Raw genomic sequence first — 19,286 nt, 5'->3', positions numbered from 1 at the left:
TTTGGTCTCTCACCCACACGCAATCAGAGCTCATGGGCCCACACAGATCCCCTTCCTGACCTGCACTGAATATTTCTGTGATCGGCAGCATGCATGGCTCATAGGGTATCCTGTACCTCTAAGCTTCAAACGGGGCAGCCTTGCGGAGAATTTAGGTTAGACACGAGGTGGCACTTGCTATCCTAAGGAACATGTGAGATGGACCACCGCTGTAGGAGAAGGGAGTCTTAGCCCATCCCAGTTTTTAAACTCCAAAATTGGGATCTTTTTCAGCAATACAGAAAATGCTTTAATTGCTAAACAAACAATTTACCAATGGTGTCAAAAGAGAAGAATGTCCCTAAGCAGGGGGCCCATATCCCACAATGTGTGCATGAAGGCTCAGGAGGCAAGGAGGGTCCAGAGGCCAGAGCAAGGCTCTATGCCAGGGAAATTAAACAGCTACAAGGTCATGCGTTCCCATACTTGGCCAGGATTCAGGGAGGACAGTAACAATGCCAGTGAAAAGATCAGAGTAAAAAAAGAACTAGGGGTAGTTCTTTTTTTTTTTTTTTTTATGTGTTTAATTTCTGAGACTCGTAAGGAAAACACCCAAGCAAAGAGGGTTTGGCTGCAGAGGAAGGGTCCACCATTAGAATGGCTCAGGACAGCATACCAAGGGTGACCCAGTACTTCATTCTCTGGGGAGAGGTTTGCTCATCCTCCCTCCTGAGTCCCCAGCTGTTTGTTCAGTCTGCAATTATAGCTTGCCCACATGCCTCTGCTCTGGCCACTGGGCTTCCTGAAGGAGGGAGGGACTGTGTCTAAATCACCTCGTCCCTGCACCACCCCAACCTCCCACCACCCGGGGGCCTATCACAGGAACCACCATGGGATAGGTACTCAGGATGTGTCAGCAGGTAGAGGGGAAGGGAAGACCACCATACCTAAGTCCTGAGTTCTAAGGAGAGCCTGAAAGCCCCAAGTTGATTAACCAGAGGATGGGACCCAAGCCAGAAATCTATGGAATTGTTCCTGGAAAGCAGGGTATCTGAGGCCATCAGAATCTGACGAGGGAACTCAGGAAATTTAAGTTTCCCCACTACAGATAACAGACTGGAAAGGCCACAAGGTCAACTATTTTGTTTACAGCCATATCCCCAACACACAGAGCAGGGCGGGACGGTGAGGAAAGGGACAGATAGATAAAGAAGCTTTGGATCAGGGGCCATTTTAGAAGAAGACTAGGGAAAGGCAAGAGGGCGAAAACAGGAAAAACCAACAGGAACCAGACAGAGGCCAAGCTGCGCATGGACCCCTTCCATCCCCGGGGGGCCACGCCTTTTAGAGGAGCTCTAAGGACCATGCAGGTCCCCCTCCAGCTGAGTCCCTGCTGAACTCTAGTCCATGTGAGCTCCCCAGAGCTGTGGTCACGTCTCAGAGCCCAAGTGCTGACTGTGAGGATCCCTGTCAGGGACCACTCCTGGCCACTGAGAAACCATGACTGTGAAGGGTCCCTTAGCTGTGTGTCCACACACCACACATAAGAGGTGAGGTGAGCACCCTGGTCAGAGCATGTGCTGCTGACCCTGCGGGCAGTTCGCTCTGAGGAGACAGGGTCACGGCTGTCGACCAACTGTACTGCTCATGACCCGGTCAGGAGTGCTACACATCAGGCCTCCAGATCGTGAGGAACCAGGTGGAAGGTGTTTTTGGGCCATCAGGAACACCAGCACCACTCAGCACATACCACATGCCCGAGTGGCTGTGGGCCAGCGGGGCCCGGTTCTGTGAGAAGCCATGGTGTGTGCTCAGATGGCATCAATGCCCCCTGTCCAAACCTGCCATCCCACCCCGCCATGGAGGGCTGGGCTCTAGCAAAGTCATGGCGTGGAAACCCTCGGGGCTCTGGGACTAAATGGATCTGAGTCCAAACCCCTTCTGGAGCAGGTGACTCCAGAACTGCCGGGTGACCTAGAACAACCACTTCCCCCCGTATCTCAGTTTCCCCAACCACAAAATGGAGATGATAATGCACACTCCCCCAGGCAGGAAGACAGAGATTAAAGGTGAAAACCACAACATACACAGCACAATGTCCAAAACAGAAATGTTCAAAGGAATTGAGGCACTCTTATGATTACTGGCATAATTATTAGAGTAAATACGGTCCCAGTCCCCACTGAAGTACAATGCAGTGGAACAAAGATACAACACATAATCAATGCACAATAGTCAGTGGCTCCAATTCTAGGGGTAAGCACCTCCCCCTCAGTTCTGGGCCCCCTTCTCCTCTGCCCAACACACCTGCACTTGGCCATCCCATCCGTTCCAGGGCCATTCACCTGCTGATGTCCCCTAAATGTTCACCTGGGCCTGTCCCAGCTTCTGAGCCCCAAGTGCATGTACCCAGCTCCCATCCAGCAGCCCCACTGGCTGCCTCCCAGGCAGCTCCAATTCCACGTGCCCTGGACCAACTGACCTTGCCCTAGCCTCCCCTTCTAGATCAACAGCCAAACACTCACCCCGCTGTTTATGCCCGAAACCCAAGATTCACGCGTGATTCCCCAGTGCCACTTGCTCCCCCTCTGATCAAACACAAGTCCTATCCAATGAGCCACCTTCTACTTCTGTCTCCACGGGCACTGCCCTGACCCCATCCTACCCCGTGTCTCACCTGGGCTCTTGCTGCAGCCTGGGACAGAGCCCCCGGCCCCACCCTGGCCCCAAGGTCCTCTTCACAGGGCAGCTGACACTGTCTTCTCCCTCACTGTGCTCCCTTGTTTTCCTGAGATTAGGGGTGTGTGTGTGTGTGTGTGTGTGTGTGTGTGTGTGAGTCTACTTTACTACTGCAGTCCAAATTCCTGATCCAGCCTAAAGGTCTGGCACCCCCGGCCCCAGCCTACCTGTCTAGCTCTGTTGGCCAGGATTCTCCTCGTGCTCATTATGCGCCTGTCAGTGAACCCTCTGAACTCGCCTCTCCTCAGAGTCTTTGCCCATGCTCGTCCCTCTGCCTGGAACACCCTTTCTCAACTCACTGCCCAACCTACTGATACTCATCCCTGAGCTCTTGCAAAGATTTTCAAGGAAGTTTATTCCAGTTTGCTGGCTGCCCCTGCAGGCTACACTGCAGCTCCCCTGCCCATCAATGGTACAGTCTCGGCATCACTCGCCTCTTCCTGCCTAGCCCTCGTCCCAGTTTGAAAGCCCATTTCCTTGAGTGACAGTTTGCGACCTGATTCTCCTACTTGACCGCAAACTGAGGACAGCAGGGACTGGGTCTGTTCTCACTACTGCGGACCCAGTACAACGCCTGACCAGCAGCGGGACTCAATTAACACTTGATAACAAATGAATGGGAGCTCATCGCAGGGTGTGCACACGGCAAGCCGGGATCACAAATAAGGACCTTCTGGTTGTATGGTCACCTCAGGCCACCTAAGCAACAATACCTCAGGATACCAGCTACCTATGTGATCTCTAGCTCCTCAACTACAAAACAAGGAGATTGGACTAGTTGGTGCTTCAAGGCTTTTTCCAACTTCCAGCCCTGCTATTTCCACCTGTGAAATGGAAAGATGGGCAGGACCAGACAGGCAGAGGTAAGAGGAAGAGTTTGCTGGAAGGGGAAACGGCTAGAGAAAGCCAGAGGGAGAGAGTGCCCCAGACATCCAGGAAGGGCATGTCCACATGTCCAGCAAAAACAAAGCTTTGCAGAAAGTCCACATGGGAGGGAGGTGGGGCTGGAGCAGAGATGACCCTGGATGCTTAGGGGCTTCCCCACCCCCCACTCCTCTTGTCACCTCCAACCCCTGCACCCTCCTCCACCTACATGCCCACCAAGATGAACACACATCAAAGTCACTGTGTCCTCTATCTGGAACTCCCTTTCCCCACACGCTCTGAGTGGCTAACTTTCACTGCCCGCATGGCACCCATGTGGCCTCCTCCTGAAGTCTGAGGCCCATCCTTGGAGCTCCAGAGTCCATCAGAGCACGGCACTGCCTGTTCACTGACCTCCCCGAGCCCGAGTCTATGTGCTCCTTGAGAGCACCAGCTGTGCCTGTCACCTCTGCGTTCCAGCCCTTGGCACAGTGGCTCCCACACAGGAGCTCTTAAACACCTCCCAGCACGTGAGGGAAGCAGCAAGGGTCTCAGCAGGGCTCTTGAGCGAGGGAGAGCCACACTGTAGAAAAATGGACCTTGGCTTAGAGCAGGGAAGTCTTTATGCAAAGAGCAAGAATGGCCAGTCCCAAAGGACAACAGTCTTTTCTTTGAGCAGGTGTACAGAGTGGGAGGGAACAGCAGAGACCGAGCCCTGGAATCGCAGGCTGGTGGCCCACGGGGGTGCTGTCCACCCTAGGTTCTCAGGCCCTTTTTCCCAACAAAGTCCCCAACCAGCACCATCTTTCTTTTAAGCCCCATCAGCATCCCTGTGAGATCCCCTAAAAGGACCTGGTGTGCAAGGCATTGTGCTGGACAGATGTACCCGGACCCTCACACGTGCACACACTGAGCCATTCACTCCAGGGAGACGGAGAGAAAGAAAGGATTTGTTATAAGGACTTATCAAAGAGGGCAGGTGGCTTCCGGGAGCATGAGATAAGGCCAGACCGCCAGGCACAGGGAAGTGTGATGAAGCCCGAGGTTTATTGCCATGCACCAGTGGAAATTCACTGACCCAGCAAATCCAATATTCCTGAACCACCCCATGGAGGGCACTGACTTGCCGGCTGGGCCAGCTCTCTCTGACCCAGTGTCCTGCCCGCCTGCGAAGCCGGCCCCTGCAGCTGGGACCCATCCACCGATTGAGGAACGGCCACCTGCTGCCTCCTCTCTTCCCTCCATCCCTCCGCTGGGCCTAGGACCATTGTCAGGAAGAGCAGCATGTGCGGAGCACTCGGGATGCTCTAAAGAAGATGGGGGATACACACCCCGATTCCGCCGGCTCTGACCCCTCACAGGAAGGGAGCTTGCACGAGTTCCACCTGAGCTGAGGAGGGAACGCTGTGTGCTGAATGGGTGAGGGAAGGCATATTTGGGCAACCCCACTGGGCAGAAGCTGGCTGTCGAAAGACTCACGAGTCTCACGGTACATGAAGCCGCTGATGGTCCCCAAACTCCCATCAGCCACTTCGGTAAACTGAGGCAGCAGCGCCGGCCAAAACCCCAGGGCATCTCTGTTGCCTCTGCCCATGGCCCCACATCTGTGCAGCCGAGTCCATCAGGGTACCTCCCACTGAGGGCCCTCAGAGAAGCAGCCACCCCAGACCTTTCTTGTCTCCAAAGTAGCGGAGACGAGAATGGTCATGAACCATACTCTTTGCAGTCCTGCATGTGCTTCCAAAGTCTGCCAGGTTGTCCCAGCAGAGCTGCTGTAACCCAATCTTCCGTGACGCGTACCCAGCCATGGCCCCTGACTCAGACTTGACCAACACATGCCCAGCATGCAGTTGGCACACACACACGTTCCCCGTCACGACCTCCCCTCCTGGAGACTGCCAGCCCCACTCCACCTCCCACCTGCCACAGTGCCCTTACTGCCTCCCGTCCTCCTCCTAATGGCCCCTGCCACAGGCTGCCACCATCGCAGACCAGAGACAGGGCTCCGGGCTGCCATACCGCCCCCTCACACCAGCTCCAAATCTGCTGCCTACACCCTGGGGCTTTAACACACACACTCGAGCTTGCCATTTAAGACCTTCTACACTGTACTTTGCGGGCCTTTTTTCCCATGAGTTCTGACCTGTGCCCTATTCCCCCAACAGTAGGAGCTCCTCACAGTTCTCTGGACATGTCTCCACACTCTGGTGGAGACCAGGACGGCTCCACCCAGGACAGCTCCCCCACCCATCTCTGTCTGTAGTAGGCGGGTCAGGACTCATCTCAAATGTCACATCCTCCATGAATGAAACTCTGATCCTACAGATCCCCCAAACTAAGAGGCCCTCTTTCTGTTCTTAACCTCTCTTTGGGGCACTAATCTCACTCTGTCTTGTACCATGGCTGTTTGCATCGAAGTCTTCCAACAAGACAACAATGAGGGGATGAACACTCCTGTGTTCCTCTTACAGAACTAGCCTGGTATGTGGAGAACACTCCAGAAATGTGAAGACAAATTAACCAAATCCCTCAACACCATCCACATGGCCCCCAAGCCTCACCCCTGCCTCCGCCATACGTACTCACCTCAACCCATGCATTGGACACACCTGACACTGCCCTCAGCCTTTCTGGTAGAGGCTCCCCTTGCTAAATCACTAGCATCTGTCCTCCCTCCTGGAGGCCCTTTATGGGGTTACCCACCAGACTGGGCCACCTCCTGAAGCAGGGGAGGGCTCGGATGTCCAGCCTGGAGCTCAGAGAATGCGCTGTGCTCCACGAGGCCCAGTGTGTCTGGGTGGCTGCGTGTCACTCATCCCCCAAGCTCTGGCCCCAAGGGGCGCTTTCATATCCCAGTCGGGCCAGATGCCAGGGCACACCTGCTCTTCCCCTCCCCCACACCACTGCCAGAGGAAATGCCAGCCTGCAGCCTCGGCCGGTCGGCCGGACACAGCGGGGATAGGCACTGAGCACTGGCACGGCCCCTCTCTCCCTCCACCCCCGAAGCCTGGGTCTGACCAGCATCCAACCTGGCTTATCCCCGATCCTTCCATGAATGCACGCTCCACTCGACTCTGCAGCCTTGTCTGCCTCCCAAAGGGAGAGCCCAGGACAAACCCTCGTGCTGTAGGGAGCCAGGCAGGATGAAGAGCTGGGGCCCAGGGCCTCACTCTGGCACTGACTACTGGTGTGACCTGGGTGAGAGGCTTATAGCTCTCTGAGCACAGTACATATTGTCTAAATGAGTGAATAAGCACATTTCCCTTTTCTCGTCTGTGAACAGGGGGCTGGATACAATTGTGAGGACCAGATGAGGCATTGCCTGGGAAACCGCTTTATCCAATGGACAGAACCTGCCATCCATACACACACACTTTGGAACCATCCCAGCTTCATATGAACTCCACAAAGGACGCTATACTGGTTACTAATCACTGATGACTGCCTGAGCTCCCCTGACATGCCCATCCTGGGCCCGCCACTGTGGGTGTTACTGGGGAGCATTAACCTTTAGTACCTAATGGTCCATATGGGGAAAGAGCATAAGAGAAAGGGTGGCGGGCAACAGAAGCGCACACACACATGCCAGAGTGGGGATTACAGACTGAGTGCTCAGAGGACTTGCCCAGGGAGCCCTGGCCTATGTGGGAAGGCTTCTTAGAAAAGATGGGATGCATGCTGAGCCCCCATCCTCGCTGAAGGAGGGCAGAGGAGAGGGGTCCCAGATGCCCGAACACAGTGAGCAGAGACCTGTGACCCAGCTAGTTCAAGGGGTTTTCATGTTTAAAAGCGCACGTGAGAGGCACAGGAGTTAGTGGCAGAGTTGGGACTGAACCCATGTCTCCTGACTTCTAACCTACAGATCTTCCCTTACAGCGAGTGGACCTACTTTGCCGCACAAAGCTGACCCCTACGGAGGCCTGCACATGGTGTGCTCTGTACACAGAAGGAGGTCAAGGGAAGGGACAGAATGAGATGAGAGAGCACTCATGCATCGGGATGGTCCAGCCAGGAGTGACAGAGAAGCCCCACAGCGTGGCAGCGGGGGACGAGCCCCATCAACCCTGGGGTTGTAACCCTGGGTAACACACCAGCATGGCCAACACCCGCTCGCATCACACCCTCAGCCAGCATGTCCCTCGTTCTTTCTGACTTCACACAGCAGGAACACATGTATGTGCTTTACCCAATGAGAGCAAACAGAGGCCCGTCCTCCAAAGCCACAGTCCGGGTAGAGGGGAGACGACAAGCTGGGGGTGGGCTGAGAAATGTGTAACAACCAGCTCTCCTGGCAAGGACCACAGATGGTGGGAAAAGCCATGATCTGTAGTCCTTGCCAATTTCCACAGTGTCGATCCTCCTATCATGGCCAGTTTCAGGCTACCCATGCCTTAACAGCTGGCAAATTTTCCTATCATTTACTAATAGGCTCTTGAGAGCCAGTGCCCATGGGCTCCAGCAAACCACAGCCCAGCTCCCTTCCCTCCAGAAAAAACTCCACGGCCAGGAGAAGAAACCCAGCCCTGTCCTGTCCTCCCCCTTGGTAGGAAAAGTCCCACGGTTATGGTGTGGGAGTTGGAATGCTGGCCAGACATGTCACAGGGAAGGGATGGAGCAGCCCTCTGTCTGGTCTTTTGGGGTGTCCCACAGGTGGCCTAATCACCAGAGAAAGACAACTGAAATTAGCTCCTGTACTACCGTGACGTTCAATTTGTGAGAAATGCAGTATCTGCAAAGTGCACCAGAGCACGACACAACTGAACAGGGTATGCCTCTACTTTTCGGTTAACTGATTGCTTATGATCTTTCTCCCTGTGAAGCTCCGTGAGGGCGGGGATTGGGTCTGTTTCATTCCTCGCTAGCTTCCCCTGGGGCGAGTACTCAGTAAGCACTTGCTGGACCAAGGAATGCCTGGAGGACGCCCCTGCCCGATCCTCTGGGTGCCATCTTGGTTTCCCAAGAGGAGGCAGCCAGGGAGTGAGGGAGCCCAGTGGTCAGCGCCTGCCCGACTGGGCTCAGGATGCCTGCGTTCTCGTGCTGATCCTGCCACCATGACCAGGCAGAGCAGCACCCTCAACCCCACCTCTGAGCCTCATTTTCTCCCCTCATTTAGGCCAGAATGGGGCCCTACATGGCTAACCCTGGGCAGTACCAAGGGCCAGGGTGAAGGCCAGACAGGACACCAAGCCGAAGGCCTCTGAGCTCCATGGTAAGAGGCTCTGTGGTCAGGTTCGAGGCATTCCTTTAAAAGGTCTTAGGACAGACAAGCTCCCTGCTTCCCCTCTGCACCACCCACACCTGAGCCCCCAACCCACCACCCCCTGTCCCCCCATCCCTGAGCCTATAAAAAACTCCCCAAAAGTACTCCCCACCCCAGTGGCTGGAGCCAGTGGAGCCCCAACTCCAAGCAGCTGCCCCATCACGCCTCAGGCGGGCTCCCCACATGCAAAGCAGCCAGCTCATACTGCTATTTTAAGCTCTGCGGGCCCAGCTATAGCATGTAGCCACAGCGGGCCGGAGGCCCGGGCTGAAGGTAGAAGCAGCTAACTCACTAAGAGTGCTGACCTGGAGAGCTCGGAAAGGGAGTGTCGGCCACCTTGCGTACCACCAGACCTTCCGTGGAGGGACGGGAGACTCCCGGTCCACACCCTCAAACCCACCAGCCACAGGGAAAGTGAGTCAAGAGCTGTGTTAGGCACACCCAGATTCCATTTCTGAACATGACCCCCTGTGTTTCCACATTAAAACAACTCCTTGCCCCACCCGGACAACCTCGAAATTCCAGCAGAGCTGGAGTTAGCACGGTACCCATCTCCCAGGACCAGACATTGCAAGGAGACACCAAAAATGCAGACCGAATGAAGGGAGCTGGCATCCTGTCATCTGAGAATGGCTTATTCACTGGGTCCCTCTCTCCACGCCTCTCCCCGACTCCAGTCCCCCTCAGTGACTCTACACACTGCAGGACACACAGCCACACTCAACAAACACTTGTTTACTGAACTATTGCTTCCATGTGTATTCCTAAACCAAGTGTGGTCAGGGGACAAACTTGTCGTGATCACTGTTGCCATTATCATTCTTCACAAAACACATACATTTCGAGTGACCTCATCAGGCACCCAAACTGGTAATAAAGACCACAGGAGAAAGGAAGCAGAAGAGTTTAGCAACAAAACAAGGATGCTCCAGGCTGCGACCCTTCCTGAGAGGGCTGCCACCACCCACCTCCAAGGGAAGAGTGACACTGTGTTCTCTGGGCAGCATGTCCCCTGACGTTGTGCAACATGGAGGCCCTACTCTAAGCCACCCCCTTCCATGGAACAGCCAGCAGCCAGGAGCTGGCTTGAGAAGTGATACACAGAACAGAAGCTCTGAGTAGAGGCTAACCCCATCCCAGCCTCATGCCGCAGGACATCAGCAAAACCACCCAGGGCAGGCTGGGTCACTTGTGCCGGGAGCTTGCCACACAGCCCTAATTGCTCAGTTTAAGCAACATCAGCACCAGAGAAAGGGGAAAGGGGACCCAGAAGCTGCTGTAATTAGGGAGCTCGGGGATCTCTCTTCTTGCTACCCATCAATCTCAAGACTGAAGTAGCCACCCACACGGTAAAGAAATAGATTCGCGACCTGGATTAGGGGGAGGGAGAGGGCAATTCCTTGAATTTTCTGGCTGGAAAAAGACCCCAGAAGCTATGGGTCTTCGGAGATCATCCAATTCACTTCTCTCCTCTCCTCCCCTCCCCTTCCCTGGCTTCAGTCAACCCAGGCGGACTCCTCGCAGCATTTTTATTGTAATTGTAAAAGCGATGACAGCAACTTAAATCTACAGAAAAGTATATACTGTACAAAGGGATTTCACCTAAGCCAGGATTTCGCCCTCACTGAAGTCCTGGGAGGCAGAAGGGCCACACACATCACCGTATCCAAGGGGACGAGACCTGCACTAGGCCCGTCACTGAGGGGCCACACTGGGATCACAGCCCTGGTCCCGTGCCCTTTCCAAGTGCCAAGTTCCCTTCCAAACACATTTCTCTCAGTAAGGTTCCCAGGCCACCTACTTCCAAATCCCTGGGCATTCTGAGACCAAAGGCAAATTCCTGAGCCCACCCTGGCCTCATGGAGTCAGGATTTCTGGAAGCAGGACCATGATAACCTCTGTTAATAAAACGTCCAAGGGATTCTTAAAGCGTGCTGAACTCGGAGGGCCCCTGGCAGCCCTTCCTTTCCCGACTCAAGCAGCACCACAAGTCCGACCAGCAAAACCCTCCAGGCCCAGACACTGTTTGGGCGCAAGACCCCCACTGCTCCCTTTGGTTCATCTCCTGAAGACACATGTGTACGTAATCACCAAAGTCACCCTGAGACATTTCTGTCAGGAATCTGAAGTCACACCAGCTGGGAAGACAGTCCTGGCCAAAAGCTCCCCTCTCCAGCAGGGACCTATCTGCCAAAACCACTCTGTCAGCCCCAGCCCATATTCACAGACGTGCGCAGGGAGGGGGCAGGAGGAGGCAGAACAGAATGTAGGATTAGGTCACTCGGGGGAAGCTTCTCTTTCCCTCCCTCGTGTGTCATCAAAGATACAGCCTTGGACTGTTCACTTTCAGATATGCCCGCTCCCCGGCCGAGCTGACAAAGTGGATACCCAGCATTCCCACCATCAGCCCTGGAGACGGCTCCAAACGGCACGCCATCATCTGTCCTGACCTTGCGTGCCCTGTTCTGTCATGGACCTGGGCCCCAAGTGGCTGTCCCAGCCTCATGGAGGGCTCCATGGCCCTGTTCAGCTCTCTACCAGCCTGCCCTGATTACTAGGCTTCAGTCAGTATCCCCTCCCCTGGCAGGGAGGCTCCTCGGGTTGATGGCCCAGTTACAGGTCTCCCCCTCCTCGTGACCCTGACACACACCTGCCCTCCCACCCTCCTCATCCCAGTCACGTGGGTGGTCTTGACTCAGCCTGGGCAGCCCTAATGGGCAGGGCTCATCTTTGCAAATGGACCGTCAGCTGCAAGAGAGCTGAGCGCGAGTCAGTTCCTGCTGTGTCCCCTTAGCATCCAGTCACGTGCCTGTGACTCAGGAAGCACTTGTTGAGTGAATGAGCCAAGTCTGACCATCTAGCCCCAGCCCACTCCTCTGGCTGGATCCAGGGCTTCCAGAAAAAGGCAGGGGGCTGGGAGCGGACAGGGTTGTGGAGAGTGAACCACAGGGTGAGAGAGAGAGAGGGAGGTAGGGAGGGAGAGAGAGAGAGAGAGAGAGAGAGAGATGAGCTCACTCACATAAGGCCAAGAACAAGGCATCAGCTCCCCAGGGAGCCTGGTAGGCTGTACCGATAGCTTCCCTAGCCTCCGATACCCTCGGTCAGTAACCAGAACTGGCAAATACAGCCATTTCCTCATTCCATCAGCAGAGCATCTCCTAGGCAGAAAACCTGTCTGATCTGGGTGAATTATGTGAGTAATTAACTTCCCTAATCTGCTCCCTCCCTGCCTGCCTTCCAGAAAGGGATAGCAGAACCCCAGGGGAGGGCTGATAAGGGGCATGAAGAGAGACCACTATTCCCTCGGGATCCGTCAGCCTTCTCCACCAGCCCCAACTTGCCAGGAATCCCAGCCTACCCCACATCACGAACAGCCCCCACCCCGATTTCAAGCCCCCCTCACGGCCCTTCCAGGACACACACATACACATGTGCGTGCGCACCAACTGTGGTACCACCGCTCCATCGGCTTGGATATTGGCTGCCTTTGAGCTCAGTTTTGAGGCCTCAGTTTGAGGCCAGTCTTGAGCTCTGGCACCCAAGGGACATCCCAGGCAACCTGTCAGATTCAGCAAAGGAGCAGGGAGAAGCAGGCAGCATGAATCCAGGCAAAAGACTGATGTAAACCACAGAAGGTCTGACTGCTGCAAAGCGTTGGACGGCAGAGTGGGGCAGTGGGAAGGATACATGAGATGGGGTCACAAGACCCAGGTCTGAGTCCCAGATCTATCTTTTAGGGACCATGTGACTTTGGGCAAGCCTCTCAGCCCCTGTGAGCGCAGCTTCCCCATCTGCAAAATGGGCACACTGCCTCCCTCCCTCCAGGGCTGTCCTAGGAGCCAGGGAGCCCAAGAAGAGTAAGCCAGTCTCTGTCCCTCGGTTGAAGCCCCCTGGGGAAGACCCTGAAAGGCAGCCAACTAGCTCTGCTTGGACACTACCCATCATCTCGCAGCTCTAACTCCCATAAACCCATGCCTTAAAAGCCCCACCCAACCGCCTCTGCTCCCCACCTTCGAGACGTGGATGGGGTATGGGGCAGACCAGGGCCATGAACTCAGTCCCATCAGTATCAAAGCCCAGCTCTGCCTCTTGACAAATGACTTAAATGCCCTGCGCCTCAGTTTCCTGATCTGAGTCATGAGTACAATAAATGCCCAACAGTGTGCAGCGTCGGTGATCTGTGCACAGGGCCTGATTCAGTGCCTGGCACTTAATAAATAGTAGATAATATTTCTTTTAATTATCATCATCATCATTATTCTGGCTCGTAGAATTAGTTCTTCCCTCTGGAGCAGTAAAGCAGAGGCCTGATTCCTCAGCCAGGTGCCAGCCTTTCCTAAGCAAGAAGGCAGCATCGTGTGCCCCTGAGCCTTCCCTTTCCCAAGCAGTGCATCCCCACTTCTTCCCGCTGTCACACTGGCAGCAAGCTCCAGGTCTTTGCGGCCCCGTCCGCTCTCCTTCTGGCCGGTCCTGGGCTGCCAATGCCCTCCCTCGACCACTGCATCTGATCAATAATACAGCGCCTCCAGCACGCACCTTGGCACCCAGCACTTAGCAGGTACAGGTAAAAGATTAACGACAGAGCCGTCAATGAATGGGCTGAACACCATACTCACGGCATCTGAAAATGGCGAGGGCTACAGGCTGTGATGGCTCCTGATCTGGACACTCTGTTTCCATCCATGCAGCCTGGCACTGAACTCCCTTCCCACTGTGCATCAGACCGCCGTGAACATAAAGCCCTGAGCAGCCCTAGGCCCTGCCCGGAGGGGTCACATCGAGCACGCTAAAGCGGAGCCCCCCTTCAATATTCCTGCAGTTTTATAAATCGAGGTATGGTGTAACTGTAGACGTTTGCCCACTGTCGTTAGTCTCGTTAGCTTCTCGCCGTTGTGACCGCATGACCGCACACTGGCAATTTCAAGTCCCCATCCTATCAACCAATGTATCGGTAAATTATTCCCCTCAACATTCAGAAGATCACAGAATTTTCACACTGGGATTGTTGTTAGGGGTCATCAAGCCCCACGCCTGCCACCCCCAAATGAGGAAATCCAGACTGATGACGTAACTTGCCCAAAGACATGTGTCATTCTGTGGCAAACCTGAGATGGGAGCTCTGGATCCTTCCTCTCAGCCCACCCTGATCACTGATAGTAATGGTATGAGATTCTGAGTACTTACCTTGTGACAAGATTTCAACAGCTCCTTTCCCCAGTCCTCGTAACAGCCCGGCAAGATAAACGTTGCTTTCCCCACTTGGCGGAGCTAAGGTGATTCATCCTGGACCACAAGACCAGGCGGATACAGCCAAACTAGGAAAAGAATGTGCCCTTTCTCCAGGAGCCCTGCCCTGGGCTGCTGAGCACTGGAACACCTCCACTGGGGTGTCCACCAGGAATGCAAACCAGCAGGCCCAAATCTAACTTTGTTCTCCTCTGTTCTGTCTACCTACCTCTTCCTCCTTTGCTATTTTCTACCCTGTTAACAGTATCACCACCAGTCTAGTCACTTGATCTAAAAACCCAGAGCGATTCCTCAGACTCTGTTATTTTACCTCTTTGCCCTGCAGTTCTGAGCCATCCCCACACTGCAGAAGCCAGCCCCTTTCTTCTCTTCATGCCATTCCCTCGGCCAAGCTCCTCAACTACCTCCTTCTTCTAAAACCAACAAAAGACTCTTACCAAACCCTCCTGCCTGGTGGCCCCTTCCCAGCACGTCCATTTCCAGAACGCCTTTTCCATCTGTCCTCACAAACATCTCTCTAAAATAAATTGAGCTTATGTTGCTCCAGCTTAAAAACCTCGTTGATTCTAGTCCAAATTTCTTTCACCACAACCTAGCAGGCCTGCGACTCGAACTCCCGCGCATCCCGCAAGACCCCACTCAGCCCTCCTCTCTTCCTGGTCTGGTTGCTACCTCACTCCCCGGCTCCCTGGAGTCTCTCCGACTGAGCCTTTGCCAGCCCGTCTACTGGGGTGCTTCTCACAACACACTTCCTGCACAAGCCTTTCACCCCCTCCAGGGGTGAGCTCCTTGAGGGCAGGAAGGTGACACCTCTGAGTCCCCGGCTCCAACTCGTGGATTTGCTCATTCATTCAACCTTGGAAACACGCCACAAAAACTGTTGAGTAAATGAGCAGTTTCATAAATCAGGGCTCTGTTTATACTTTTATTATGAAAAATAACCCATTAAGTAAAAACCTGTGTCGTAACATTGAATTTATTTTAGAAAGATGATGTTAACATACTGACTGACAAGGGTCCTTAAGAGACACGTGAAAGCCAAGGCTTCCTGGACAGGTGCCTGCTTTGAAGGCATCAACGACAATAAAGAAAAGAGAAACCAAATTGCAAGAAATAAAGAATCTAAGCCATATTAGATGTGTGACCATGACCCACATGCACTAACTTGCTAATTGTTTCCATTTGCTTTAATCTATAGTGACTCCCAAGATCAGTGTTTTCCAAATGGCAGGTCATTACTCATTAGTGGGTTATGAAATCAGTTTAGTGGGTCAGGAAGAGTATTTTTAAAAATTAAACAGAAAATATCGGCATGTATCTCACATGGTAATTTCATGAAACATTTTTCTTTTTTCAGATGTAGCATGTGCACACGGGCATGGACTGAGTCACAATGTTTGAGAAACGTGGACTTGGATCTTTAGTACTGACATGTCCAGCCCAGGAGGGTCGCAGGACATGAGAACAGAGGTTTTCCAGGCATGACGTTTAGAACTGGCTACTTTCTGCAGGGGCCACACCTGGTCAGGAAAGTTTACCCAGCTGAAGCAAACACACAGGATTCGCCCTCGAGACAGAAATGTGCTCAAGTATGCCAAAATGTCACATGTGCCATGAGAAGACAGAGCAGGTCTTGGCATTGTGAAATGTGTCCCTGGGTCATCTGGCAGAACTCTGGCTAGAAATGTGGGTCCAGGCTACTTGCCTACAAAACTGGGAGAGTAGTGCCCACTCCTGAGGGACGTGAAATCTCAAATGGACAGAGTAATACGGACTCTTTATTCATGTATTCCTCTCTCGATCGCTGAAAGTTGGTTTAAAAAATGCATGAAGTTAGCTCAGCACAGAACTGTACCTTCCTACCCCCATTAAACTACAGAAAACCAATTCCGAATTGAGCCAATATTTCATCCATTACAAATTCTGTTCAGCTGTCTTGCCTCATGTGTTCGAAAGTGGACACCACCTCCCTCCGGTCCTCCAAAACAGAAGGAAAACATCACGCTCTCCTGCATTTGAAGGCTCTGTGCAAAGGACGATGGGCTCTATCTTGCTTCATTCAGGCAGAATGAGAGGAATGGACTCAAAATGCAAAGGGAAGCCTTCCCAAGAGAACTGTTAAGGACAGGGGCAGGTGACCAAAGCAGGTGCCAGCTACCACCCTGGGCAGGCTGAACCCGGCCCCACCTGGAGTCTGAGCGGCCGAGTGCAACACGGTCCCTTCCTTCCTAGATGACTTTGAGAGGTGCCTTCCTGTCTGTGGCATCCATGGTTCCAGGATGAGGCGAGATGGTGATGGTGGGGTTGCCACAAACAATCGGCCCGCCCCCCGGGGCCCCACAGCCTATTTCCAGCTCCCGATAGTTCCTGTCTAATGCCAGCGTGGACTGAGGAATCTGGGGCATCCTGGGCCCAGCATTGTTCAAATCACACATTCCTCGCCATGAAAAGCTACCGAATAACTCTCATTCCTCCAGCCTCCCAGGAGAAACCACATCAGAGGGCAAGCAACCAGATCCCATGTGTGATGGGAACAAAGGGGGACTGCGGGAGCCATAGGGTGTCTCCAGCACTGTCCCTCAGACCCTCTGCAGTGGATACAGACTTGCCCAGAAACCTCACCTGCCTGCCCCTTCCCATAGGCATAACCTGCTCTCCAACCTGTGCCCTTGGCCTGGACAAACTGCTTTCCGAGCATCAATGTTTCTACGCTAGCCATCTCCCTTTTTGTGAAAACGGCAACTAAACTCTCAGGGAAAGGAAGACAACCGCCTGTGTTTATTGAAGGCCTGAGTTTCGGGCATTGGCGAAATACTCAGGGTCGGAAACCTCTTGATCCCTATGGGGCAACAGGCACCCTGAAGACAGAAATGCAAACGGGGAAAAACAAGCACAACAAATATTACACTGACGTCATAGGGAGAGGAGAGAAAAAGAAGAAGGAGCGAAAGGTTAAAAAAAAAAAAGAGGGGGGATAAAGGCAGAGAGAAAGAAGTCTGCAGTGGGGCAAGGCTGAAGCAGAGCCCAGACCACAACACTAAATGGGGGCACCACCTCCCTGCTCCCCATGGCACCTGCCGCCCCCTGAAAGTCAAGCAAACTGCAAGACGTACTTTAAAAAACACAACATCAACAACTTGGGAATGCTAGAAGTCATGGAAATACAAAATAAAATGGCCAACCTATCATCGTTTACACTATCAGGTTATATATGTGTGTGTAACTAAACAAGGCTACCCAATGCTGGCAGGAATGTGGCCCATCTCCTCAGGATCTCCCACTCCCCACAGTGCCCCACACCTCTCTGTGACTGTCTCACTGACGTGACCCTGGCTCCCCTACCTCCCCAGGTCTCTCCTCAGAAGACTGCCCCACATCTTCCTAACACTCAGTCCTGCCCATTTCATTCTGCTGCGGAAACACATCAATGGAGCCAGTTCTCATGGAACATCTGAAGAAAAGCTCCGGTAGACCGTTTGGAGAAGACTGGACAGAACTCTGTGGGGTCTAAAAGATGCACAATTGTCAGCCAAGTGGCAGTCGGGGGATGGAGCAGGGAGGATGGAATGCTGTAGAGAGGGGACACCTGTTGTGAGTTTTCCTGGGATTTTCTCTAACACTGGCCTGATAACTTCCTCCCCTGTCACTAGATCCCAGAATGGAGTGCAAGTCACTAAACGAAAAGAAAGGAAGTCTCCATGGTAGTGAGGTTATGCAACTACTTGGTCTTCTTTTTAAGCTAAGTTTTTCACTGTGATTGGACCCAGGGACAAAATAGTATAATCAACCAAAGACACTGTGGGTCCTCTACTAGCATAGGAGGCTAACAGGAGGGAACAGGAGTATTACATGGACATCACAACCCACGGGAATACCCAGGACTCAGGTACCAGTGATGAGATGCCCGTTACATGCCGTGCCAGCTGCTTGTGCCTTTGCACATTCTGTTCCCTGTGTGGAACGTACTCCCCTCTCTACGCCACACTGTTTTCACTGTGACGCTCTTCCCTCCCTTCCCCAGGCAAAATTGGACATGTTCTTCAGCGTTCCCTGAAGCTCCCGTATTAAGACTCTTGCCCTGCACACTGCTCTGTGAGTCTCAATGCTGAGAATGTGGAATGTGGAGACTGGTGGGGGCGGGGGGGACCAGGAAGTGCTTCTCGTTCATCTTTGAATCACAGAGCCTACACAGTGCCTGCCTCCTAAGAGGTGAATGTGAACAAATGGGCAATGATCAGATGCATGCCAGGCAGAGAATGCCCCTGGAGGTGAAGGGAGACAGATGCCAGGCACGTGGCTCTTGGGGCTCTATGAGAACCAGAGTGGGGAGTGAGTGTTCCGGTGAGGGGAGAGGACCAGGCGCAGGGCTGAGCAGAGCCCGGGGAGCCAGCATGGGTCTCTTTAATATTCAGCATGTAGATTCCCAGAAATCAATGCTCATTTTAAAACACAGCTGCCCAGAGCCACCCTCCCTGCTTGCTTCCAGGGTCGGTGTTAAGTATCTTTCTATTTATAAACACCTTTGCCTGCAGTGGTGAAGTACTGGTCCCACACCCAGCCTCGGAGCTGGGGCACAGCAGGACAGAGGGAGAAACTGAGGACTACAGTCGCCGGAAAAGCCAGAGAGACTCTGCCCAATACCCAGGGGCCTTCACACTGGAGGGCCCGCTGACCAGCCGGAAGGGGCTGCTCCCCCTCCTGGCTTTCATGAGCACGGCCAGACAGGCTGGGCCTCTCCGAGCCGGTCTACAAAGCACTAAGGGAAATGAGCCCAGAGGGACAGGAAGCTAGAGCAGCCCGGCTTTCCAAGCCCAGGCTTCTGACCTTCCCGGCATCCGCCAGCACCCTGTCTCGTACCTGTTCCAAGGTGGTCACGCTGCGGCTCACGGGGCCACCCCCGCCTGGGTGCCGTCCTTCCCGCTCCTGCTCAGGCTCACTGTCTCCCCGCCTCCCTCCAGGAGCCTGGATGTCCCGATGCTTTTACCATCAAGGCACTCAAGGCCTGGGGAAATGGATTCTCTCGGGCCACACTCTTGGGCTCCTCCCACCCAGTCTGGGTTTCAGTCCTGGAGTCCTGCTGCCCAGTCTCTCACCTCGGCCAGATGCTGCCCCAACTCCAGCACATCACACACAACACCTTTCACTGAGTAGGGCTCATGTCTGCAGAACACATGAGAGTCAGAGGCTCGTCCCAACA

At 53.8% G+C, this 19,286-nt stretch overlaps 1 protein-coding gene across 4 annotated transcripts in view; it reads right to left on the bottom strand.

Moving 5' to 3' along the window:
• Positions 1 to 19,286, bottom strand: part of TSPAN9 (tetraspanin 9) — a 189,915-nt gene that overhangs the window by 85,386 nt on the left and 85,243 nt on the right. The window contains exon 1 of one of the 4 annotated variants that reach the window (XM_047740920.1): positions 14,027 to 14,051. The exons of the other annotated variants lie outside the window; for them this stretch is intronic. The gene's annotated coding sequence lies outside the window, so the exon portion shown is untranslated. Of the gene's footprint in view, positions 1 to 14,026; positions 14,052 to 19,286 lie in introns of those variants that run through there. 4 annotated transcript variants of the gene reach the window in all.

This window comes from Lutra lutra, chromosome 8 (genome assembly GCF_902655055.1).
Source record: "Lutra lutra chromosome 8, mLutLut1.2, whole genome shotgun sequence".
Taxonomy (NCBI): Eukaryota; Metazoa; Chordata; class Mammalia; order Carnivora; family Mustelidae; genus Lutra; species Lutra lutra.
Note: the sequence above shows the minus strand (reverse complement) of the source record. Positions and strands in the feature narration are given on the sequence as shown.